This window comes from Strigops habroptila, chromosome 8 (genome assembly GCF_004027225.2).
Source record: "Strigops habroptila isolate Jane chromosome 8, bStrHab1.2.pri, whole genome shotgun sequence".
NCBI classification, from domain to species: Eukaryota; Metazoa; Chordata; class Aves; order Psittaciformes; family Psittacidae; genus Strigops; species Strigops habroptila.
The window spans coordinates 48,146,712-48,174,703 of record NC_044284.2 but is presented as its reverse complement, the minus strand read 5'-3'; the positions used below and the strand labels follow the sequence as shown (position 1 = coordinate 48,174,703).

Below are 27,992 nucleotides of genomic sequence, written 5' to 3'. Positions count from 1 at the left end.
TTTCCTGCCTTTTTTTTTTTTTTTAAATAGAGGAATTATACTATTTCTTGTTAAAAAATAAATATTGCATTCAGAAAAAGTATTGTAAATCAAGTATTTGGGTTCCACTCAGATTCTGTTAATGAACTATATCTGACCCGAGGCAAGACATTTAGCCTGGTCTCTAACCCTTTGTAGACATGTAGCTGAACCTAAACAAGAGCACAGAGTCTCAGGTTTTTTCCCCAATGAGAATGATGATTTAGATTTATAGAATGATTTATCTGTTTAAATAAATAGTTCCCATGAAGAAAGTCTGGCAGTGGGCATAGCTGGTGCATTACCCTCATTTCTATGTCTTCTAGAGATTCCTATGCTACCCAAAATTTTCACTCAAAATTCATCACTCCTCATATTTCAGCTCTTACTACAAGCAAAACTGTCGTTTTTCCCAGAAATCATGCCTATATAAAGTTCTTCTCCAAATATCAGTGCACTCAGGGTGCATGTTAAAAGCATTGTCTCTTACTATTCAAACCATTCATTCTCTCCTTTAGCTTGGATCTCATTGTACAAAAATTTTTCCCAAATACCTGTTCTTTCATTCCAAATCTCTCCCTAGAACATTTGCCTTCTGCTAAGACATCTGCCTACAGTTTGCTCAAAAAAGGATAGAAAATTATAATATATAAATTAGGAAACTGCTCCTTGGTATATTTCAAAATTAAACATTTGTTAATATTTTGTGCATTATTTGGTTTTGACTCTAGATTCAGTGATGGTCATATGTGACACAGCTTTTGCCTGCAATTCAGAGCACTGCATTTAGACATATGGTATAAGTTCAGAGCTTTAATGAAGAAAAAAAAGGACTAAAAATGAAGATTGTTTTGAAATCGTAAATCCAAAAGAACTCAGTGGACAAAGATTAAGGCTTTGGTGTGGCTTTTAGAGAGCAGTAAAACCTTTACTATAAGGGCTATATAGTTCATATAGCCCACAGGAAAAAGTTGGTGTAAGGGTACAAATACCATTGATTTCCACATATCCTATTAGATTTATAAAAAATTGACAGTATGTAAAAGGTATACAAAGTGACATTTTGCCTGTAGGTCAGCAACTGTGGCCCAAAATAATTTGTTCCTATTTCATAAGTTTATATGCATTGCTAGCTAATTAATCATGGGGAATATTCTACTTTTCAATATTTTACTATAACTACACAATAAAAAAGAGGACTTGGAAATAAAGAACATCTAACGCCCAGAGAAAGGTATTACTGTAATATATCAAAGAGAGGGCAAGTCTTTTATTAAGGATTACTCAAATTACAGTCAAATGATCACAATTAGAAAATCAATGTTTTTCTAAAACAAACTAACCTCAAATACATAGAAGCGCTTAGTATCTGATGATTTTGCCACACCTTTTCTTTCACACTTAACGAAAGAGAAGAAAGCTCAAAAATAAATTTCTGAATGACGAGGAAGCCAGCCAAATATTCCATATCTGGAAGAAGGTGTAATGAAAGATAATTACACAGCATATACAGTTTATTTTCAGAAAACAATATAGACCATAATAAAATTATTTGAAACCATCTCTTTACCTTCATTTCAAAACTTAACGAAAAAGTTTGTCAAAAGATCACACTACTGGTCCAGCTACATTACTCAGGAGTATGAAATGCACTTTTCACCATAATAAAAGAAATTCTTGCTTAGTATCATCCAGTCATTCCATTCATATTCCCCAAAAAAACATAAAATGCATTTGGACTGTGAGAGAAACAGCTATGTAAAATCTTGTAAAATCTCTTAACCCTAACATGAGTAGCATGGTAAGATCACAAGCTGAATAGATCTTGAAATATTACTTTAGTAAGCTGTAGGAAGTCTGTAAGTTTATCATTGCTATTAAACATAGCTAGTGGTCTACTTTTTCCCAAGACTGCTTAACATAGCATGCTGTTGTGCTACAACTTTGGTAGATTGCAGATTCTGAGAAGTCTGTATTTTTGAAGTGATTTCTGGCCCTAAGAAATGACTGCCTGTCACCTTCAACTCATCAACTGCTCTCTCCTATGACATCCAAAAAGATAGTTTAGCACTTTGCATGCCATTATTCAGGTTTTTTTTCCAGCTTTCTGAGCAGCTCTGTTCAATAGAGTCTATTTCTAAGCAAGTGCTGCCCATGTGCAGTGCAGCATTTGCCTTCCACTTCCCTACTTAGTTCATCAACTCACGTGATGGTCATTTCTGAACTAAAGTTTCCATCTGTGACTGCTGCCTTGCCTTTAATTTAAAAAGCTTTACAGTCATTCCAGTTGCTAGATTCTGCTATTTCTCCACTTTTGTGCTGATAAAGGTGTTATATTTCTTAAATAGTTTATCTGTGATTTTAAGTGAAACATACCAGTTCTTGGATCCCTAGGAACGCTTCCAAGCTTGAGTCTTCTCTGCTTTCTAGACCAGCAGAATCCCCTTCTCAGCAGTGAACACTATCATACACTACATTCCAATTTCCCACCAACCTTAAGGCAATGAGGCCAAATCCTGAGCTGGTATGAATTACATAGCCTCTTTCTGAGGCCAATGGAGCCTAATAATCTCAACTGAGAGAGCAGTTTAAAGTTTTGGTATTCATCTTGCACAGATTAATGTAACCATAGAATCGTAGAACGTTTTGGTTTGGAAGGGACCTTAATGCTCATCTAGTTTCAACCCTCCTGCCACAAGCAGGGACACCTTCTGCTAAACGGGGCTGCTCAAAGCCCTGTCCAACCCGGCCTTGAACACTTCCAGAGATAGGGCAGCCACAGCTTTTCTGGGCAACCTTTGCCAGTGTCTCACCATAGTCACAGGGAAGAATTTTTCCTAATACTGAATCTAAATCTCCTCTCTTTTAGCTTAAAGCCATTCCCCCCTGTCTTGTCACTACATACTCTTGTAAAAAGTCCTTCTCCAGCTTTCTTGTATGCCCCCTTATAATCTCTAAGAAGTAATGCAAAACATGATTTAAAACATGCCCACATGTGAAAACGTAAATTGTAGTCACTGTGATTAATACAGTGGTCCTGAAATGCATTTTTAAAGTTACTGAAGGAGCTACAGAACAGCTCTGAAAACATTGGCCAATGTGAGAAGCAGAGAAGTTGTGGAGGGTCAGCATTGTGTCAAGTGGGCTAACTTGGGAGCTCCAACAATAATCATCAGGGTGCTTATGTGAAATAAATGTTCCTCTGACAATCCTTTAATGAATTAAAAAGAAATACAACCCATACTAGTTTTGTTAGTCTGATTCTACTTCAGATCTTGAACAGACTTTGATATGTGCCTGAAACTTAAATGAATAAATCAAAATTCTTTTAGAAAACTCTTAATAAAAGCGCCTTTTTCCTCAGGACAGAAAAAAAGTATCTATTTAAAATCAATGCAACATGGATAGCGTCCAAACTCCTAATTACAGCTTCAAGTCTCTTCAAGACAATTTCGTGTTGCCATATGACATGTTATAAAATCCAGAGAAACGGCTAACTGCTACAAGAACAGAGAAGAATTTTATGTGAATGTACATTAAGAGAAAAAGCATTTAACAACTTGGTATACATTTCCAGGTTTCAGAGAATGGATTATTTTAATCAAAATTTATCCAGACATTAATGGCCTGTTTCTCCTCTCACATCACTTTTACACTGACATAACTCAATTAAGTTCAATGGAGTTATTTCTGATTTACAATACAGTATCTGAGAAGGATCAGACCCTGAGACTTTAATGTATCTACAATCACAATATAAATAAGCATATGAATCCTCACTGTGAATCAGAAACATTTAAAACAGATAGGGAGCTTAACACAGGAATAGTGTAATGTCAAGTGTTTAGAGTTTGGGAGGGTTTATTGGTTTAGGTTTTTTGTTGGGTTTTCTTTTTTCCCCTTTTTTGGTTTTTTTTTTTTTTTTTTTTTTTTTGGTTTGGTTTTTTTCCTTTCCATTTTTTTTTTTTTTCCCTTTTTCTAAGAAAAGAAAACAAACCAAACCAACAACAAAAACCCTCAAACTTCTGCAATGCTGTACATAGTTGTAATAACCTTTCTGGATTACTTCTTGGTATGCAATTTTAATATCCTTCTCTTTGACAAGGTCAGGTCTGCTTTCCCTTTTAGGCAGCTCAGAAGACTCAAGTTATAGCTAATTGCTTTGATTATTTGTTCTGTAACCTCTAATTCCTCATGACCTTTTCTAAGCCCATTTTCAATTTAATGAGCCAAACTAGTAAAGTTTATGCTGGACTTTTGATGAGAACTGCCAGAATGTCTTGACAAATTAAGTGTTCCACATACTAAGTCGCTTTCAGACCAAATGAAACTGCAGAGGTAATGTTGTTATTTTTCTTTTAAGGTATATCATTTGTCTGTACAGAACAGATGCTTTTCAAAGAAAAAAAAAACCAAAACAAAAAACCTCATTTTTCTATACTACTTTCTGTAACTTTAGGTTGGCCAAACTATTCCTTGAGGCTGGTTCCTCAAGGATTTAAAATAAATAAATAAACAAACAAATAATAAATAAAATTGTATGAATCCAATATTGTAACTTTCATTATTTTCTTATCCATTTTTATATTTGATTAAGCTACACTGACTTATTCAATAACTGCACTAGGATGGACACTGTACCCAAGATGGAAACATCCTTCCAGAGGACATTAAGAAACTTCCATCGCCACTTCCAGCAAAAACTAGGTTAAAAGCATTTTTATTCTAACTAGTTTGTACCACTCTAATTGTATCCATGAGAGTCAGGGTTGGGGGTTTTTGCAGCTATTTACTGCACTGCAGCTATTAAACTTTCTTGAAGGTTGAATGTGACTGGAACTAAGCGGATAGTGCTCAAAACCACACTGCCTTGCCTTTTGATTTTTGGGGGGATGCAGGATCAATATAAAGTTTTGTTGTAAGCAAGAACTCCATTAAATGTAAAGAATAAGGCATTTGTCCTTCATGCTTATGTTGGCCATGGTATTTCATGCTCCCTGTTTCTTTAAAGATGAGCTCACTAGACTTCTGTCCATTATTCTTTGTGATCATGTGCCTATTTATTCTTTTTTAATAAACAGTACAGGAGTAATATTCTGTTTACCACTGCATTCAGATAAAACAAAGGTCTAGTCAATATTAATCTAAATATTGATCTACGAGCATTAACTTTAAAAAACAAAGATCTTTATATTGCCAGCCATCCCATAATCTCTCATGTACATCCTTGTCTTCTCTGTCTGCCTTTGAGGGATCAGAAACATTATCATAAATCTTAAATATTCATTTGCCACATTTGAAAATTTGACCCTATAAGGAGTTTAGCCACCTAAAAGTTAGCATGTATCTTTCAGCTACCCAGTCCCTAAAATAGAATCCAGATATCTCCATCTCGAATTCCATCCTTTTCTACATTGTGTCATCCAGAGTTATTTCTGTCTACTTCAGATCTGTATCTGCCCTTCAGAAACTGTCAGCTACATACACATATTTTTAAGGTGGTGGTCATCTTTTATACAATGATCTTGTTACTGACATAGTTAGCTACCTAAGTCCCACCAAACTGATGGATGCAATTCCTTCATTAAAAGTAAGGGACTCAAATAGAAACCCTTTATTTCCTAAAGAGAGTTCACAAACCTTCTGAAGGCTGAGCTACTCCAAGAGACCAGCATTTCCCATTTCTCTTAAAATGAAGATCCAGAAATAAAGGGAGCATGTCAGGCAATCTGATCCTGCAGCCTAATGCCTCAAGCAGTTAACAGATTCATTATGAAGAACAGTAGTATAAAGAGCTAAAGCCTTAATAGTAAAGCAAAATAATAAGCAAAATTTACAAGTAATGAATTAATGATCATTACTATAAAACTCCTATACCTATTAAACATTGGCCTGATCTGGCTTTAGATTCTATCAATGTACTTAAAATAATGTAAAATCACCTTCAGTGGAAGCATGAGCCTTACATTTAGTACATAGGTTTCCACTCCCCAGCTTCATTTGCTGTCAAGTGATTTTCTTGATACCAAAGTTCCAAGTAAAGAGTTTAAGGAAATGAAAAGAAAACCAATTCTAATAAGAAAACATGGATCAACAAAACCTGAATTTCTTTCTCTTAAAGTGAGCCATTATTATCTGCAATAAGCATAACAGAGAGTCATTAAAACAAGAGTTGTTTAAGTGGCCATCCTTTACAAACTATATGTACTATCCTGCAAGTGACTGTAGAGACTTCTGAGTTTTGGTTTAGCACTAATTTTTGCTTTGTTTTAAACCTTTTTCAGATTGTTACTATTATATCAGATTTTGAAAGATTATATTGCTTTAGAGATCTATGTTAACCTTAAAGCGAATAAAGCTCAAAATAAAAACTGAAGCTTAGCACCTTGTTGAGTATGAGCCAGACTTGTGTATTTCAAGTTAATCCTAGCCATTGATTTTTTTTTTTTTTATTTCTTTCCCTTAAGTGAGATACCAAAAGCTCTACCCAACCTGTGTATGGTAGCCATGTATTGTGCTGGTCAATTTTTTTCTTTTACATTAGAGTGGTATTTTTCTCATTCCAAGAGATGTTGCAGCACACTGTTAATCAAGATAAGGAATTATCAGTGTATTTCCAGAACAGTTAAGGCCAGATTATAACTGGAATGAAAAGCAATTTGATATTTGAGATTGTACAGTATCAAAGGATAGAGAGGTAGAAAAACCTCCCATATGGTGACCTCCAGCCTACTGAAAGGAAAGTGGCAGAGATATCCTTACCAACCTCTTGTATAGTAAGAATGATGCAAGACCACTCCTGAGAAAGTAGGCAAGAGATGAAGAGTGTTCAGACTACCTGGCATCAATTATCATTGTAAGAAATTCTAGTGTCAAACTGCAGCTATGACAAAATATTCAACAAAAATTATTTTCATTCATATTATTTAGCATGTGATATTATTTATCAATGAATCCTGAAAATGGGGGGGGATTACCATTTTTCTAGGTGTTTACAGAATGATGTGTGAAGGCAAAGGATAAAAAGCAAGATAGAAAACAACTGGCAAAGCAGCACAGTGACTACTCTCAGTACACATACCTATCCACTGAGCCATGCTGCGTTAGGGAAGGAAAAAAAGTGAGGGGACTATGCACAACCATCTTTTCTACTCTTGACGTTATTCAGTCAGCACTAGATGGAGGCAGTAAAGTGACGATACAGTGTACTGAGGGCTCATCTGGCTCACTGGCAAGGCTGCCAGCACAGTGCTTTTGCCCTGAAGGGGCTGAAAATATTCAACATCAACAACTTGATCTACTGGGATTGTGACAGCAGGTCTGCACCTTTTTAGAGCAGCATGTCAAACTGAAGAAAATAGGGAAAGCAACATGGGACAAATGTTTTGACCTTACAGTGCTGTGCTATGGTGATAAGATACTACAAGTGTTACCATTTTCCCTGCTAACACTTGTCAGGAGCAATACCTTCTGCTGTACTTGTGACTGGTCTTCTTTATATACATGTTCTGTTATACATTGTCAGAGGAAGTTATTAACAGCCTGATTCTAAAAATTACATCTGTTTTGTTCAGAAACGGACAAATCATTTAATCAATAGAAATAACTTTATCAGATCAGATAAAGGATATGTAAAGTTAAAGACTTTTCTTTTAATTAGTCAAAATAATTTTGAAAGGACCTTGAGATATAGTGATTGTCAAGGAAAAAATAACTCCAGTGCACTGTTCACAAATGAAAGTCATGACAGTTTCCGTAATACACAGCACAGGTCACATAGAAGGTTCATATTTTTTAAGTGATTCTCCCTGTTCTTGTATTTTTAGTAAAGAGGCATGCTGTACAGTGAAATACAAAGTTAGTGAAATGGTGTATTTGAGTAATACAGAGGCTTCTCCACACCCTCACCCCCCAGAAGGCCACTTTTATTCCTGTTCTTCCAGAACAGAGGAAGTCAAACCCCTGCATACAGAATTGTAGAATAATTTGGGTTGAAAAGGACCATTAAAGGTCATCTAGTACAACTCCCTGCAATGAGAGGGACATCTTCAACTAGATCAGGTTGCTCAGAGCCCTGACCAGCCTGGTCTTGAATGTTTCCCAGGATGGGGCACCTACCACCTCACTGGGTAACCTGTTCCAATATTTCACCACCCTCATCGTAAAAGATTTCTTCCTTATGTCTAGTCTAAATCTACCTATCACATTTCTATCATATCTATCTTTGTTGCAATTTCCAGTTCAGCAAATAAAACAGAATTAAAATAACATTTTTAGTTTATATTCTGATGCCTTTTTTAATGTCTAGACTTATCAATCCAGTCAACAATAAGAAAAGAGATATTATGAATCTCAGTAAGCATCTAAAGGCTTCTGGACTAGGATTAATATACAAAGATATTCTAATATGCATAATAGTAATTGGAGTACATAGTTAAAAAAATAATAACACTAAGCTAGTCTAAATTCTTACAAATATGACATATCAGAGTCACAACTGTACCATGGCATAGACAATAGGAATTTTGGGACAGAATAGCTGTTTTCTTGTACCTCCCGATGAAATATATTATTTTCAAAACTCTTCCTACATCAAATATTATTCTATTATGTAACTAGATCACCATAATTGATGTGATAAGTTCAGAAACCAAAATTTGCTAATGGAAGAGGAAGAAGATGACTGTGTGATATTTACATATCTTTTGGAGAATGATATTGAAAGAGCAGCATTCACAGAAGAGCAGTACTATTGAATATTAATAAAAATATGGTGCTCAGTTTTCTAGATACATATAGTGAGGTGGTTCTACTGCTAATTTCAGTGTGAAGTAATTTGTTAATCATGAGCATACAGCCAAACATTCAGTACTACCAACAGAGTCTGCAAGTGACAGGAATTTTTAATTTTAGTTTTTTTCCACCTAAATTAATCATGAGAGCACTCAATACATCATTTGTGGTTTTCTAGCTTAAAAGCTGTCATACAATTTGTCACAGATCAGAACACCACAATGTAACTTAAGCAATGAGTCACATGTCATCATTAGCATCCAATGCTAAAACCCCACAAAAATGAAAATTATTCACCCATATCATTAAGCACTTTCTTTGGAAGTACTAAAGGAAGTACTTCCTTGGGGAACAAAGACTTGAAGGCAACGTTTGGCAGAATGTCTCTCAAATAAGAATCCAGGAATTAGATCTCGTATTTGCAACTAATAATTCAACCTCTTCTAATACAGAAGACTTTTATCCCACTCTCACAGTGAAACAATGCATTTTAGTAATTTTGCTTTCTATCACAGTGAATAGTTATGCGTCCTGACAATGTGAAACACAATTTTTCTTCCCTAAGAAGAGAACTATTCTTGCTATTTACCATGTTTTTACATTGACATATTTTATTTACATGTTATTTCTCCCCACCTGAGGTTTCACACTGATGGTCCTTTGAGGAAGTTAAGTACCCCAAAGCACTACCTCTTTCAGTGTTTTGTTGAATTTGAATTAAGATTCCCTGTAGTAAGTTGCAAAATTGTTCAAAATTGACTCTAGGCATCCTAAGAACCCTAAAGCTTCTAAGGGACTTGTTTAAAACTAAAAACTGAATATCTCCTGAAGGAAAACTACATGTCAGATTTATATTATAATGTGTTATTGTGCTTTTTGTTCTAATTGGGTTTGAAGCCAAAATGCTGCTGTTTCGCAAATGCTCCTGAAGTATTATTCTGTATTATTATTTCCGCATAGAAAACCCACCAAACAAACAGCATAACAAATAACAGCACCGGAACAATAGCAATTCTGGCAAATTTTCCATCCATTATCCATATTATTTAATTATACAGTTTTATGTTGCATATGAGTAAGAAGTTTTAATATTAATGGTGAAGCACAGCGACAGGTTACATTTTACACAGATGAAGTAAAATCACTTTAACTGAGTGTCTAAAAGGACAGTATTTTCTTTTGAAAATTTTAGTGTAGCCTCAAGAATTAGATAAGGAATATGAAAAATTAAATCATATCTGCCAATAAAGGATATATAATAATCAGCAAATTTGCACCATTACTTTGCACTTCAGCAATACTAAAATACTCCAAGGATAATCAAAACAGTGAAAGCAGCCAGGATACGAGAAGCCTAAATGCAGTTTCTTTAATCATAGAAATTTATGGAGAAACATATTTCTGTAATAATAGAAAATCTTTCATCTGTGAGATTTAAACTTTTAAGACAGAAAGATGACCTAGCAATTACTTTATATTACTCTATAACTTTTAAAAATCTTTTCCCTTTAAAAATGATGTCATACACTCTATGTATGTCTATATATGGAAGTGAAACAGATAGGTAATGGCAACTTCCCCAAAGCAAACAAAAACGCCACCAAAGAGACTCACAACAATCCTCCACCTTTTAAAGTAACACTATCGATACTTTAAAAGTGTCCTTGGTCTTCTATTTTGTAAAAGTTACTAAAGCAATCATGTGTCAGAATGATCTATGCATTAGATATACCTGATAGCTCAGTACATTTTCTTGTGACTGAAAAAAAGGAGGCTCTGTTCTTGTTTATCTTAATGAAGCAGAGTGTCCCAGGATTCCTTCATGGCTTTTGTAAGATTTGTTTTAATATAAGCAGCGTAAGATCCACTTTCATCACTGCATTTCTCCTCTGCTGATTTAGTTTCAAATCAGCCTTTTTGATTTTCTAGTGCCCCAGTGCACTCTACACAGCTAAATTAAGCATAAGTAAACTAATCTAGTTTAGCACCGTATTCATAAAGTTGTTTCATAGCTGCAGTTGGTACTTGATACGGTATCATATACTTCCTCTGAAGTTTGTTTCTTGAGAGTTCAAAATTCAACAAAGCATATTTAAATACAGGAACAGCTCCATTCAGATTGAAGAACATCTCAGCTGATGTGAAATTGAGAGGTTAATGTCCTGAATTCTCAAAATGGCCCAGCCTTATAGAGTAAAAGAGCTGGCTGTAACACCTGTGAAACAAAACGGTAGGAGGTTCAGTTGAACACTCCTTACCTTCTACTAAGAAAGCCCTCCTACAGAGTGATATGGTTCACACCAGATCCATGTCCCTCACTCAAATGGTATCTGAGATTTGGGTATCCTCAATAAGCCTGAAATGGTGTCAGTACAGGCACAGTGAGACTGTGTCATGCTGCTTTACTTGGAGATATAACACTCAGACCTTAAAATGCAAACAAGCAGAAAATCAAGTGCACCCAAAATTCCAATGTTGAAACTATTCAGATTCTTGAAACAAACATTTAAATTGTAGTTTACTGAACATATTAAAATTCTGTTCTCTCAATGTCTACATGTTTCTGCACTACAGGAAACAGATGGCCTTTGACATCAACCGACCTTTGGAAAGAAAAAGGAAGGGAGTTCAAATACAAGCCAAGTCAATGTGCATTTCAGGTTGCCTGTTTACACACAAATCCTTTACAAGCTTACATCTCAACCCAGTCCAAACAGAAGGAATACTTACTCTATATTCACTTGAATTTCACTTCTCAGTAGGAAAATAACAGAAGAAGGTCAAGTACAGTTATAGTAAAACAGTAATGTATTTCAACTGTACAGAAAAGGCAACATTAGAGATCAATTTTGGTGAAGTCATCCATACCAGTTACTTCACAGTACAGTTAAAGAATCCATAGAACAAGTAATAGAAAGCATTTGTAATCTAGGTTATAACTTCTAGGTACAGCATTTCAAGTCATTGCACAGTGGCTAGCATACATCCTGAAGATCCTTATTCTGTAGTCTACCAGTATTTCTCACCCGGTTAATATAATTCAGGATGCATTCATTTTCATTTTAACATCAGACAGTCTTCACTAGGTACAGAAAAATTTTTAAACTATAACATCAGTTCATATTTTAGTAACCATACAGAGAACAGATTGTATGACATGCAGGTACCAGTATAAAAGTTCTATAAGCATGCCAAAAAGTTTCACGCACTCATCAATTATCAATGGATTATACAGTCCATTGATAATTATATCTGTTATCAGCTGACAGGATTTCCACATTTTCCATGTGCCCAGATATTTATTTTGGAAATGCAAAATCACTAATCTAGAAACAGAAGATGGGTTTGAATGTATCTAGATGAGTATGCATTAGTAAAAGAAACAGGGTTAAACAAAATTATACATATATATACACACATGCAGATAAAGGCCCTATGTCTAATTTGGCACCTTCTATAAAATGCTTGTTACTTTGTTTAATTACCATAAAACTTATCCTTCCTTGTCAACCTACATGCAGTTAGAATAAAGCATGACTTCTTATAATGTTTCTTTTAACTAAAGTACAAAAGGACTTTTCTCATTTAGAAGCTAAGCACAATAGGAAAAAGGAAGTTTACATGCTTGTGATTTCAAGCAAGGATCAAGACATTGTTCCTTAGTGTGACTCATAACCAGGAATTCATATCTAGATTCCTGTTAGTTTGCACATCTGACTCATGTCCTCTCACAAGGCGTGGTGCAGAAGCTATTCTGAAAGTTGTAAGACAATAATTCTCAAATATACCAGAGACTTATAAAAATGAGCCATTTCGGTCTCCTGGAAATGACTAATGAGAACTATTTCAGCCATTAATGGCAACTATTTACTCTCCAAGGCAGAAGGCCATAATTAGCAAGGTTTTAACAATAGAAATACTAGGTAGGTACATTTCCCAAACATTCTGGGCTGACCCATATTATGTGTCATACAGACAAGCCAAGCCACCACTGCAACCTGTACGTATAAATATATATGTATTTAATGTATTTTAATTAATTTAGTAATCACTTTGGATTTCTAGGAATTACCAAACTACCTCCTCCCTCCTCCCCCTTTATTTTTTTTAATAGTCTTCATTAAGACAAACACAAAACTTATTCTGGAAGGTAAGATAAAAACCAAATTCATGCAGAACAGGAACTAGAGAGACTCTCCCTTTACAGCCTGTCTGTGAATATTTTTGACATATAAGAGAGAGAGTTTCACAGACATGTCTCCTTTCCAACTCCCGAAGACTGCATCTAGCTACTTTTCTCTTGCTTTCTTGCCTCTACATGTGTGTGCCTTTGTACAGGACAGGCTATCCTGGCATTTCAGTCAAATCCATGCTTGGGAACCTTCTTCCCTGTTCCATATCTCGTTGTGTGTTTCAAGCACGCAGGTAAAACAGGCAATTTTGGTCTCATGGGCTACCTGTATGATATAAAAACTGGTTCTCGATGGAACTCAAAATGAGAAATGGGCTTGAAGTTCTACACAGCAATCAGGCTTCCACTGTGCTACATGCTATAAATTCCTGGAAATGAAAAAGATACTCTCTGCCCTAAAGAGCATATAGCCTTCTAGCACACATATACCACAAAGACACAGGGAGGAAGAAAGTCTAACATTACAAGAGGAAGAATAGTATGAGGAAGGCTAAACCCTTGGATGGGTGTTTTATCCATGAAAAAAATCCAAATGATTGAGATTCAGAGCAGCCCTGCAGAGAAGGACTTGGGGGTGCTGGTTGATGAGAAGCTTAACATGAGCCAGCAGTGTGCGCTCGCAGCCCAGAAAGACAACCGTATCCTGGGCTGCATCAAAAGAAGCATGACCAGCAGGTCAAAGGAGGTGATCCTGCCCCCCTACTCTGCTCTCGTGAGACCTCACTTGGAGTACTGTGTACAGTTCTGGAGTCCTCAACATAAAAAGGACATGGAGCTTTTTGGAGTGAGTCCAGAGGAGGGCCACGAGGATGATAAGGGGGCTGGAGCACCTCCCCTATGAAGACAGGCTGAGAGAGTTGGGACTGTTCAGCCTGGAGAAGAGAAGGCTGTGTGGAGACCTCATAGCAGTCTTCCAGTATCTGAAGGGGGTCTATAAGGATGCTGGGGAGGGACTCTTCATTAGGGACTGTAGTGGTAGGACAAGGGGTAATGGGTTCAAACTTATACAGGGGAAGTTTAGATTAGATATAAGGAAGAAGTTCTTTACAGTGAGGGTGGTGAGGCACTGGAATGGGTTGCCCAGAGAGGTTGTGGATGCTCCATCCCTGGCAGTGTTCAAGGCCAGGTTGGACAGAGCCTTGGGCCACATGGTTTAGTGCGAGGTGTCCCTGCCCATGGCAGGGGGGTTGGAACTAGATGATCTTAAGGTTCTTTCCAACCCTAACTATTCTATGATTCTGTGATAGTTTCTACCTACTCTTTATAGGCCTCTGAAAACCTTCCTTTCTCCTCCCTTCTATATAAAATGAATATTTGTTCTGGGGGGCCTACCATAAGAAGCAAAACAGGGAATAAACCAAAGAAAGTGCAATGATTATGTAGAGAGCAACAGATCTACATCTGTGCAAAAATCATAGAAACAGTTCTACTGCTTTTCATTTTGCTACTCTTGGAAGGTTGTTCTGGGAAGCAGAACACTTATCCCTCTCAGCTTTAATCCCATATTTAACTCCCCCCATGAATAGCCTTTTCATAATGAAAATTCAAATCTGTAAATTACAACATTGTATAATTTCTTTGCCATTAATGGCAGCTTTACTTGATAAGGACTTGAAGAGTGTATCTCAGATGAAGTAAAAATATTGTCTCCAACACACAACAACAAAAACTGTCTCGTTGGAAGTCCACCTACTTTCAACAAGGTTACATAAGGCTGTGCTTGATTTCCATTACCTCAATGTAATCTGATAAAATTTCTTTCTTATGAAATTTAAGAATTGGTTCCTAAATAGCCAATGATGCAAGACATAAATTTCAAATCAAGTCATCCCAGAAAAGTAAAATATTTATGACAATATTTTAACTGTATTTATGATATGACCAACCATTTTAACCATACTTTTGCAAAAATGATTTCTCTTCTAAAGATTCCACAAAGAAACAGCTTTTCTTAATCAGAGGCTATTTTTTCTCATCTCTCCCTGCATTCAGGTAAATAGGTATCTGGGCCATGAAGTTCTTTGTGCTTTGCTTGCATTCAAAGGTCAAACCAGTTGATTAAAATGGCAACTAGCAAGTCCATCTAATGTGGTTACACAGTGGCCCAATAGTCTCCATGTACACCTCATTAGGCCTAATTGCATTGAAGTGAACTGTAATTCACTGTTAATATAAAACAGCTGAGAGGATGGAGTTCCTCACACAAAGTGCAGTCAGGTAAGTAATTTCAAGCATGCTTTGTGTCGTTGCAAATTACAGCAGAGTTAAGAGAGAGTTTGCATATTACTGACAAAATGAAAAGGCTAGTAAACAGTAGATCAGGCTTGAGAGACAAAGGCTTAGTACGCAAGTGCAATACAATATTTGCCAGCAAAAACTTCAGGAATGTACATACATTAGACATCCATGCGTTTGACAGAATACTATTCAAATAATTCCTTATCTGTTTGAGGCCTCACCCCACTCCCAAGTCTTCATACTACTGAAAAAGCAAATATCTCTGCATAAAGAATATGCAGGAACAGCATGAACTTCTGCTTAAAACTTCCCTGTGTGTTGTACAATGGCAACTTTATTGCCAGCTATCTAGGAAGCTTTATGTTCCTGAAGACAGTTATCTCCAGATTAGGGGAAACAAAATATAAAAATCAAACCAAAACAAACCAGTAGGCAACTCCTGCAAAACAAACTGGAAGAGAAGAACAAATGTGAAAGAACAAACAAGGGGCTAAACACAAAATCTAGTCTTTGGAGAAGCGTAAGATTGTTACAGTACCCACCTTTTATGTCTGGCTTGCAGGGCAGAACCCGTGCTTGAAGGGTACAATGCAAGGTGTAGTGGCAGTGATCCACTTTGGCTGACATGGGAGAGAGGGATCCACTTTGGCTGACATGGAAGAGATTGCTAAAGGGAACACCTCCAAAACTTCACACCCAGACAAAGAAAGGCAGGTCTCAGAGGAAAAAGCATAGATGCTTACTTCAGCTAGTATCTGAATACTGTTTCAGAATATGTTCCAGATAGGGCCTTAAAAATTAGGTATCTTTATGCCAGGTGAATCTTGTAATTTAAGCTCTTTCTGTTTCTGACAGAAGCTCCTAAGTCTAACTTTGAATATCTTACATAAGCAGAACAACTTAAAAAGATAGTGAAGATTATTTCAAAAGAGAAGTCAAATGCACATATGCCAATTTTGTGCAAGACTGATAATCTTAACCATCTAAAAATTTTGAACAGTCTCGCTGAATATTCAAAACTTAGTTCCTAACTGTACTACTTCTAAAACAGTACTTTAACCACATTATGAGAGACCAGATCACAGAGTGCAACTTTGCTGTGCTAGGCAGCAAGAGGACAAATCCAGTCACTTCCCAGGGACTGCAGAACAGAACATCAGGCTGAAGAGAACAAGAGAGATGCAAGCAGGTGCACAAAGAAACCAGGAAAGTAGGAAATGCAGAATTCACAGAATGTCCCCAGCCTGATATTTCTTCTCATTTCTTTCACAGGCATTATAACAAGGGAGAGTTTTAAGGACTTGAGTTTAATGAAGTAATCTTTTAAATGTTTATGGCAAGTTTCAAGTACAGGGTCAACACAGAAGTAACTACAAAAGTGCTTGTTTGAAAATCTAACAAGAGATCAACAAGGGCATAATGGAAGGCAGGAGTTGACATCTCAAAAGAAAGAAAGGAGGACAGACTAGTATATGATATAGTAGAGATACAGGCTTTGTTGCAGCTTTTACTTGGACATTATGAACTTGTCAAGGCCAGGAAAAAAGCCCATTATGGCAATTGAAACATAAGATATTTAAGAGATTGGACAAGTTTTAAATGCTTTCCTCTAAAAAAGAGTTAACTCCCAGACTTCATTAGATCCAGGATGCAACACTCCTCTGACCATGTTTGTTCGCTTCAATCACAAGTCACAAAATAGCCAAAACATGTTTCTCACTGCTTTTGATCAAAGTCAGCATAACAGTCTCACCTGATTTCTGATGAGACTGCTCACCCTGGAGATCCTCTGTGATGACCTGTAAAGAGAACAAGGAAGAGGTGAATAAAATGCATTTCATAAATAGTGGAAAAAAATAAAAAATATCAGTGTCACCAAAGCACTAACCACAATTGTCTGATGAAGGAAAGAGATCCCTCTCTGCAACCCTCCTAAAGTGCTTTGATCTACACTCCTTCGACTGACCATCTTCACTGATCTTTCACCTAAGAGGAGGCTCTTTTATTCCCTCATTTTATGTTTATGGGGGAAACCACATTGCTTATATACTGAAAAGAAAATTGACCCTGAAGAGTAGCAGTTGCTAATGGTGGGAAGTTTAAGTGGTTAGTATTTTCTGAACCTGCTGCTCCTTTAGCTCTTATTTAAATTAGTGTCAATTGCATTACTTCAGGAACAGACAGAAGAAATTTGGTATACCACTGTTGTTGCATCATACTACAACTTCTCTATAATTTTCCCTGTTCTGATCTTTCAGGTACAGATGCTTTAATTGTTAAATGTCCCTGAAGACATTAAGTAACAAAATAGCTAAATACATAGTTACCTAGGCAGTCCCCAGGAAGGATGTGCTTTGCATTAAACGCTTTGATTATAATATCTACATTTATGATTTTGTTTCTTTGTTTCTGATAAGCAAATTGCCAATATCCAGTAAGACTGCTTCATTAATAACTTTAATTGCATATAGAATAATCACATATTCATATAATGAAAACATGATTATGTTCATATAGCTACTACTAGGATTAGCTACTTCAGACAGTGTAAAACATTAAAGCACTATGGTATGCAAAAATTATAATTTAACTCATTGAACTGTACTCTGGGAAGCAGCAGAAAAAACGGGCACAAACGGTGTTGCTGGTTGAATCCTGCATTGGAGTGAATCAAATCTCTCTTGCTTCCTATTCCATTTCAGGAATTCAAAAACTTTAACTTAGAAGATATTATTGTCCCAGACTTTCCTAACGCTCTTTTTTGACACCCTTTGAAGGCTGTCCCATCTACTCTTTAGAATCCTCTTCACTAGCTTCTCCAATTCCTTATTTTTGCTTTGAAGGCTTACTTTAAAGCACAGAAAACCTACACAATATCTAATGGTTTGGCTAGTGAAGTTCTTATCAGCCCCACAAGTTTACAAACATCCTATAGTTGAGTGCTGGGCACTTACATGTGCAGAAGACTTGTGTAACACACAACCAACACCAACACAGAATTGATACTAGAAAGATATTGAGAGTGTTTATATATGAAAATACAGCAACGTCCCAAATAAATGCATGTTTGTGACTTACTTTGCAAGTGCCTGCTTTTTACAGTCAAAGGTAAATCTATAAATCCCTTTCTCTTTCTGGGAAAAGTTACAATTTAATATCTTTTATTTCTCCTTTTTTCCTTAATATTAGAGAAAAAATACCCCTGAAATGTCACTTGATTGATTGTAATGGCCAGCTGTTACAATCTCAATGGAAGTATAAGAACTGCTGCCTAAGGTGCACTGAAGAGTGCCAAGCCTCATAGCAATTCAGCTCATCCTAAAAAGCACCACAGACTGGCGTGAAAACTGCTATTTTAAATTCTCCCAGAGACCCATTATTTGCAAACCATTGACACAAACAGCTCTAGTCCCCCCATCAGTACATACCTGGGGAGCTCTTCATCCACAGAGCCTTGCATGCTCAAAAGCTTTACATACTAGAGGTTCTCATGAAATTTTGGCTAAAAAGGTGTTCTTACCTATGTGAAATGTTTTTTCCTTACCATCCAAAAATATCATCAATACATTGAATTGTACGCTCAGTCCATCTTGATTTAGGAAATTTTCATTACAGAAAACAAGTCTGGTATCCAGTAACTTTGTGAAAAAATAGGAAATCCAAGACAATTCACCCAAAAATTCTAGGTAGTTTTAAAGAATAGCTTGGTATATTTTTGGTATATAATGGTTGGAATTAAGGTGGGCAAATTTATCTAGAATTTTGGCTTCCCTGAAACTTTAATCACCAAGGATTTTTATTTTTTTTTTTTTTAGTTAGAAATCCTTGCGAAAAGGGATTTACATGTAAACACTAGAACATTAATATTACTGAACAATGGAACCTGCTACATAATTTTCTTTCATTTATACTAACCTTCTGTAGAACTTAAAAAACCCGAAGTGTTTAAGGACAGATTGAATATAGTATGATTAACTGATGATAACCAACACTCAACATAAACATCTGATGCACCTATCAGCAATGAGTCTAGTGGATATTTAGAATACTGCATTTTCTATGCTTTTTACCCATTTTTTAATTAAATCTGTGTCTGCCTCTCTAGCTTATGTAAAATAAAAACAAACTATAAAAATAATTATTGATATATCATTGGCTTTAAAATTGCAGAAAGAATTCAGGATGGAGAAATTGAAGATGTTTGATAATTTGCAGACTAAATCTGTACTCTTCACAGTTCCACTCAGAGAAATTTCTATTGCAATATGTTTCCTAAGCATCCTAAAAATACCATCCATTATATTATTTGATATGATTTTTCTTTCTTATTTTCAGTTTTATGGAGGTTTGCTGCTCCTTTCTTCTTTATTTTTAGGGAAGAAGCATTTAGCTTCTCTGGAAGAGTATTTTAGGTTTTATTTTTAACCTATTCTGTTTTTTCAAAAACCAGAATGTGCCTGAATGGCAAAACACACTACTCTTGTTCAGATTCTGCTACATAAGAAATTGAGGTATAGGCTCCTTCAATGCACCCCAGAGTTCAGCTCAATTCTGTAAAAGGACCAGACAATATTCACACCTTATAGTGTGAAGATTTTGTATGTTATTACATATAGCTTAAGTAATTCACCCGTCCTTTGCAACGTATTAGTAGTATTAGTGTATCTAGAAAAGTTCCTCCTTATATTTATCAAAACCTCTTTTTTGTTGTACCAGTCACACTTCATCTTCTGAATGTTTTTCTAACAGTAGAAACACTGGAGAAAGAGGAACATAATAGCAAAGAATCAATAGGCTTATTCATATTCACTGACACTCCAATCACTGCTTTCTTTACAGGGAAACTGGCTCTCTTGCCCTACAATTAGAAACTTCTCATATCAGCAGCCAAGGTTGTTCCAAGCAAATCTGAGAATGAGCAGGAAAGGTGGAAAAAACCCAACTCCAGGATGGCAAATAACAATAAGAGAAACATAAACCTCACGCAGAGCCAAAACATTGCAGCCAAATCCAAGCACACAGTGTATATATGGTATTGCACGCACACGCACTCTGTAGCTGTTGCAGCTGCAGCTGGAGCAAAATACCTACTAAAATCCAACTGTGAACAAGTATTAACAGGCTCATTGCATCAATCCCATGGCAAAAGTGACACTGAGACATGAAGTTGTTGCTAATTATCCACCAGCCATTAATATATCTCCTGCTGCTGAGTCCTATCTTCTAACATTCCATCTGTGATGCTTTTTTACCTTATTTCCAATTCAGCTACTGAAAATTTCATATGTAAGATATATTTTTTGGTCAAAGCAAAGCACAGCTCTGAGAAGGCTTCAATTCACAGAATCACATAGCAGAACAGGAATAATGTTGATTGTAATCCTTAGCAAATATCTTCATCAAAGAACCATCAAAAGATTTGAGATGACAGTGTCTGACAGTGTCAAGCTTTGCAGTTTCTTTTTTCTCCCCCCCCCTTTTTTTTTTTTTTTTTTGGTGTGTGACAGAACAAGAGAGATCTTGTAAAATTAGCAACAAAATTAACTTTTACTGGGCAAACTCATTTTTTCTACCATAGCAAGAAACATTTCCATACTATTATGTTTGCTTTTTTCCTTTAAGCACGAGTTAAAGATATTTATTTTTGAATACACACACAAAAAAGATTTTTTGGAGATAATATATCCAAAAAGACAATAGTAAAAATGGGAAGGTTTATTGTAGCCTAAAGTATTTGTTGATACTTAATGGATTTTACACAATATATTTAACATTTTTGCTGTGCTGGGAAAACAGAATAAATATTAATCTCTTCCACCAGTTAATTTGCTCAACAGTCAGCTTCTACTAAATGGGCTTTTGCACAGGCTTACAACACCACGTCTAATGAAATGGCACCCTTGGTAACCTGTACAGAGAAAATATGCATGTGATGATAGAGGTTTTCTTTCAGATTTTCTTGGAGAGAGAGGAAAAAATATTTGTAATACCCAACTCAGTGGCAGAGAGGGAAGGTACAGGTCTCTGATCTGTAAGGCCAAAATGGACCTAAGGCCAAGTTAATAAGTATCAGGGAGACTAAATCATCATTCAGATGCAAATGAGAACAACTCCAAATATGTTACTACTAGATGCCTGAAGCATGAAGAAAAGCCTGAACAGAAGATGTTTGTGGAAGACATATGTAGTCCTTTGAAAGCTAACATATATCCTATGCAGCAATTTCTTATAAAAGATTGTAGCACTGCCATATCATGTACTCCAAATTGTATGTTCACACTTGGTATTTTTCATATTTGTATTGTGCAGCATAGTGTGATGGAACGTTGTGTTTTATGTAACAGTTCAATTTAGCTTTTATCCGGACTTTCCACACCTCTAGATTTCACTCAGACCTTCTGTTTAAAACCACTGGCAGAGGTAATTCACCTTCTCTACCCATTCCACTCATACTTCCCAAATCTCCTCTAGTCACTCATCTTTTTTCATGGTAAACTCTCCTTATCCGTCTCCGAGTTTCTTAACACTACTCTTCCACCTGTCTTTCTTACATATTATTCAAAGGCCTTTTCTTACAGCAACCATACTTTAGCCTTTTTAACTTTAAAAATTGTGGAACGTCCTTACATACATTAATAGCACTAATAAATTTATTTCATTTCCTCTTGACCTTGTACATTTTTATTTTTTTTTTAATTATAAAGTTCTTTGCAGTAGGCTCAGAACACCCAGGCATGGCAATAATGTTTACAATACACAAATAAGCAGACATTCAAAAGCACTTTTATATTTTGGACTGTACTTTGAAAGTATCCAGTTGGTCAGAAAAATATATTCCATTAACAAAAGCAATGAACAATCAATTCTAAAACAGGCAATTTTCCTAGTCGGAGAATAAGGGAGTCTGAATATTATTCAGGTACAATATGCTAGAACTGACATAAAAGATCAGCGCTTAAAAATATTACAAAAAAGAACATATTGAACATTATCTGTAAGGCTATCTAGATAGTATGATCATGACTTTTACAAAAATTACAGAATTTTTGTGACTCTCCGTCAGTAAAGAGTCTATCCTCATAACCCACAAGTAAAGAAACTTCTATTTTAGAGGTGCATAAAAATATTATAGGCCAGAATTCCCAAGTCCTTGTTGCTTGTCCAAGTTACAGGTAAGAGTGGGATAAATCAGTCTGTTGCTGTAGCAGCTATCATCAGAAGACCACAGAGACCAGGATCAAATAAAAGACAGTACAGATGTATCTGACTTAGAGATTTCAGTATACTGAAATCTTCAATGTCTTTCATGAGGTACATACGTAAAAGACAAAACCCCAGGTTGTTCATGAGGTTAAAAGTTCAATTTTACATTATACATCTTTGATAGACTTCTGGCATTTTGATGAATTATTGAGCTAGTGTGTTCTACACCCAAGTATTCTAATGAGCATTATCTACAATCTATTGGCTATGCTTTGATTTTAAAATGCAAAACGCAAAGCATTCTAGATACTAAATGATACAGTATGACATTTTGGAGTGCTATTCAGAGGGAAAGCAGGACACTAAATATTCTCCATTGTTTTTAGTAAATTCCTTCCATAAAATTAACATCACCTCCACTACTCTTGTTTCTGTGCCACAAATGCTTCTTTGGACAAATGTCCTCATGGTTGGCCAGAGAGAAAAATGAAAAATGAGAAACAAATATTTCTATTTGGTCATAATAAGGAAGTCAACGCCATTGTTTAAACAATTTGGAAGCTAGAAGCACAAAAATTAATCAATACACTTATAGCACATTAGCAGATCCACAGATGCAGAGACTGTTCAAAGAGGGATATTCATACTATCTCATATATCTAAGTGCAAATTCCTTGTGAAAACAAACAAAATATTTTTTTATATCAAGAAATACTGATGCTGTGACAACCTTCTGCTGCCATTGGTCATTGGTTTTAGAGGGTTTGAAAAACAAGGAGACAAAGATCAGATCTTTGTGAAGGATTTTGCTAGAATTCTTCATATTTGTTTATAGTATCCCCGGTACCTTCGTATTTGGTTATAAGAACTTGCACATATAGAAACAGGAAAAGTATTTCAGATAGAATGAGGAGGCAGGATTTTTTGTAGCCTTGCACAATATCTACTCAACTTAATAAAGACATAATGGACTTTTATAAAATCTGAAAAGCAAGCAAAGAGCTGATACATTGGGCAGCTATGGGGTGAGATGAATTTCACTGGGACAGACCTATCCTGTGAAGTTACTTGAGTGCTGGCCAAAGCAAGCTGGGTGTGTAATGAGGTGCCCTGATGACCCACACCCTTGTACACTCACACTTCCTTTAGAAAGAAACCTGGGCTCTCCTGGTATGGACACTAAGAGCACTAGGACAGAACTGACTGTTCTGGAGCATACATGCCTCAAAATACGAAAACCACCAGAGAAGTCATTCTACACTTACTGTAGCAGAGCCAAACAGGTTCTATTTCTTAACACAATTTCTGTGTATAACGTATATTGCATCACTATGATTGCAATATCAAAATCCTATTGAGATAATTTTTTTTTCCAGTTTAAAAGCAATGTACTGAATTTAGCCTTTTAATATTCTGGTATATAATATTTTAACCAGAGAAAATGGTCTGTTGAAAAGGAGGTTTTACAGGATGTGCTGTGTCTTTTGCAATTTTTTGAAGAGTCTTTGAAATTAATTAAACAGATAATTACTTGCATCTGATGCAATAGTACAAATGCAACATGTATGTAAAAATAGGAACCATTAGCCTGTAGTTTAGATGGTGGACTAATTACACATGGATTAAAAAAAACAACCAAGCCCTCTTTCCTAGACAGAATCAGTCATCATATATACAACCAGTGGAAAAGAAGAAAACATACTGTAGGCTAGACTTTGTTGCCTCTCCTGCTTTACATCACTTTGGAGGTTTTTTTAGATAATGGAAGATGAATTTTTTCAATTACACTCTCCAACTTTCTCCTTCCAGAATACAAACATCATGTGCACACGCAAACCTGTCCCTAGGATGAAGCCTCTTTAAAAACTTGCCCTCTGGTGTTTAAACACAGATACTGAAACTTAAGTTTGTCACTAAATACAAGAAAACACTGAAGGGCAAGACTTCAAACATTAGAAACTACATACTCACCATGTTCTTTTAGTTCCAATTATCTCATTAATATTTGTTCTCATGCTACAGAGAATATACTTGGGAACATCTGTTTGTTGAACTGGGTATCACTGAATCACAATTGGCTACTAATAGCTGCAACAAAGAAAATTATGCGAAGATTGTTTCTAAAGCACAAATGTTTGCAGTTGCTGTTTTCCAGCAGCGAATATGCTTTTGGAAAAACGAAATAAACATTAAGAAGGGAAGTACTGTGGTCTCCCCGCTGTCAGTATCACATATTCTGTGAATGGGAGCATCATTTTGTTACTATGTAGCTAAACAACTGCTTAAGTGATCGATAAAGACCATTATCTTAAATCATAGCATGAATTCCCAATATCATACATAAAATCAATAAAACATACAAAGAAAAGGACTAAAAATTTCCACTAAAACATAGCCTGCTGCTTTGGAAAATAATATTTAGTAGGTTGGGTTTTTTTGTTTTACTAATTATGAGCTCAGTGGCAGTTTATTCTGCAGTAAATCTGCTGGTGTGAGATTAAACCTGTTATTGAACAGAGTTTTGAATCTACTGCAAGGCACTCATCACTGCTGGAGAGTGAACATTGCTGTTATCTCATTTAAAAGTTGGCCAGCAAAGCAGCCCATTTGTTTAAAATGCAATTAAGCTGGTGTCTTGAAGAGAAATTAGCAAGAAGTACTCCATTCTAGAGGCATAAGAGGTCTGTTCATAGACACATTAATCCTGTGATTTGGGACATCATTACGAGTTGGGACTGTGTTCCGAAAGGATGTGCAGTATACAACAAGCACAAAAGAGAAGAGCTGTTGATTGAGATAGGTCAGCTCTGTTTCATGAGCTCCCAAGATCTTCTCCACTAGTTCATGCATGTTGCATGTGCTTGCTACAAGAAAAAAAAAAAATACTGTGGCTGAATTGAAATTATTGGACATTTAGGAGTTTACAGATCACTAGATTAGGTTAAACACTGAAGTCTATTTTATAGAAACATAGAGTGGGATTATTTCAGTCTTATGGCAAATATTCCACTGTTACTTGATTTGTAAGATGCTGATCAATATTACATGTAAAAAGCTAATTAATTATCTCAGGCAGAAAGACTAAGTAGAAACATAAAAAATAAACTAAGAAAAGTTCTGTATTACTACAGTTCTTCAGGAAACAAACTGGGACCCATGGACTCAGTATATTCTTTTGAAAAAACAAATCTTTTAAAAGTCTGTAAAGTAGAATAGCAGAGGACACTTTCTGATCTAACCTGATCAAAGTCAAATGCCAACTTCAGTCTTTACGGAAGTCAGCAGAGTTACAGCAAAACAGCTTTTTTTCCTGCTGATCTCTGGAACATGACAGGACAGTCCCAATTAGAAGAAGAAGTAAACAAAGGCAGACATACTTTCAAATACATGCATGTCTGAATGTCCACGTATTTTTTGCGCAGAAACAATTTATAGGTATTGACCTCTGGGTTCACACTACAGGATCTGTCTGTACATACTTGGATGTTCATGAACATTTTACAGATACTAATCTAGATAAATGGGGAATTACAAATTTATTTTGGGTGTCATTTTCTCAACTTGCTAATTGTGGGAATGCAAAAAGCAGTTTTGGCCAGAATATCTTCAAGGATGCCCTAAATTCTGTTCCTTGTTTTACTGGGACCCTCAGGGCCCAAATCCAAATTTGAATTTCCAAATCCAAATTGTAGAATAAGAGCAGTCTTTTCATTGCCCTGCTTTTCCCCAACTTCATCCTGCAGACAGAGATTGAAAAGGAGGGATTTTGTATACTGTGAGTTCTGTGTCAGTTCCTTATTAGACTGGCACCCTCATCAGCCAAAAAAAGAATCTCATCTGGCCAGGGTTTGCATTTGGTTTTTGTTCTCTGCATTGCTCCATAAGGTTACTGAGGGACCAGGACCTGAGTCTGGTTGAATGTTTATTTTTATATTGCTGTGGTTTCACAATCTTCTACCGAACTTCATTTAGCATTTTCAGTGAGGTAACAGCAATGAGATGCTGGTAGCAGAATCCAGTTAGTATTTGCTGCTACTGTGGACAGGAATTACATTTCAAATTGCTGGTTCAAAATAAGTTCACTGACCTATTATTAGTTTCTGATACCCCTCCGTGATCTAGCTTTGGGAAAGGTTGATGAGACTTGGACACTGGATGATCAGTTATTTTTATCATCACCATTCACTCTCTCGTGGTCATAGAGCTTAAATCTGAGCATGGCAACATCTGAAACACAGCAGACCCTTACAACATGTGCAAACTGTCCTGAGCAGTGCTTTTCTACTAAATGCTGATTGGCAAATACCCAACAACGACAAAGGAGCAGTGTGCTACTAGGATTTAAGCAACCTTTCCACAAAATTCAATTTCTGAAAGAAATAAATATCAAAACATAGACTTTAGCTGTCTTGTGATTTTGTCCTGCTGTCTCTGAACTAAACAGACTGAGCAAGCTCTGAGTGAGAAGTAGCAACACACTTGGAAAGGACTCCACTATACTTCTACTTACTCCTGTCCATCATTACAAACTAACACTGGACTGTAAGCTGACTGAATTTTTAAAACTTCAGATTTTCTCATACTGAGAAGAGCTCCTGTGGGGATACTTCAAAGTATTCAAAAGGTAGGAGAGTCTGTGGAAAAGGCGATACATACCCTTTCGTGCAGCCCACAAGGATGCTACTCAGCACAGGCAGATCTATGGTTTTAAGCGCTAGACTTAAATTCTAGTTACTGGCAAAAATTAGTCTGTAGTGGTAGTGAGCAAATACGCAGAATCAAAGCCTAGCCTCTGAAAACAACTGTTTTTTCTCTGCCAAGGGCACTTTCAGCCCCAGCTGCATTTAGTTCAAAGACAAAAGAGTCCGCAGCTGGGGCTCAAATCGAAAATGCTACTTTCAAATGACACTGGAGGCTTTAGGTCCCCAAGGTTTTTTATTCATTTAAATGAATAAATAAATAATAAGAAAACAAAAAAAAAATTTTACTTTTTTTTTCCCCTGCTTTTTTTTCCTTGGACGTAATGATTCAGCTAGTCTGAAATAGCAAACAAGTTCCAGCAACATCCGTACAGGCTGGAACCTTCATTAGTTAATCAAATCATTCCCTTTTTTGTATTCCATAATACAGTTCTTCTACTGATTTCTTTAACCTTTCATTTTGGACACAATTAATGTAATCACACTTCTAACAATTTGGAGATGATTTCTTGCTAGCAAACTGCTACATACTGCCACGTGCTTCCTATTTCTGGATTCCCTTTCAAACAGCCAACAAAAATGGAGTTAAAAGTTAAGTTAATTTCCTTTTAATTATCTTTCCTTTCTTTCTAATTATCTTTTGATCACAGATAAGATGAAGAAATTACAAGTTTTTTCATTATCCACAAAAGCTGATGATGTCTGCATGTCTAGTATAACATATTGGTGACGTTTATTGTTACTGCAAAATGCCTTGACAACATTTTGGAAGGAAAGTCTGTATGTTACCCTGGAACAAAATAACTTTTAAAAAAGCATAGAACTATCAAGATCATGAAGCAAAGTAT

The 27,992-nt window shown here is 36.0% G+C and overlaps 1 long non-coding RNA gene across 1 annotated transcript in view; it reads right to left on the bottom strand.

Moving 5' to 3' along the window:
• The window catches only part of LOC115612057, a 251,982-nt gene that overhangs the window by 176,016 nt on the left and 47,974 nt on the right, over positions 1–27,992 (bottom strand). The window contains exon 2 of the long non-coding RNA XR_003992866.1: positions 16,995–17,040. This is a non-coding gene — a long non-coding RNA (uncharacterized LOC115612057). The remainder of the gene's footprint in view (positions 1–16,994; positions 17,041–27,992) is intronic.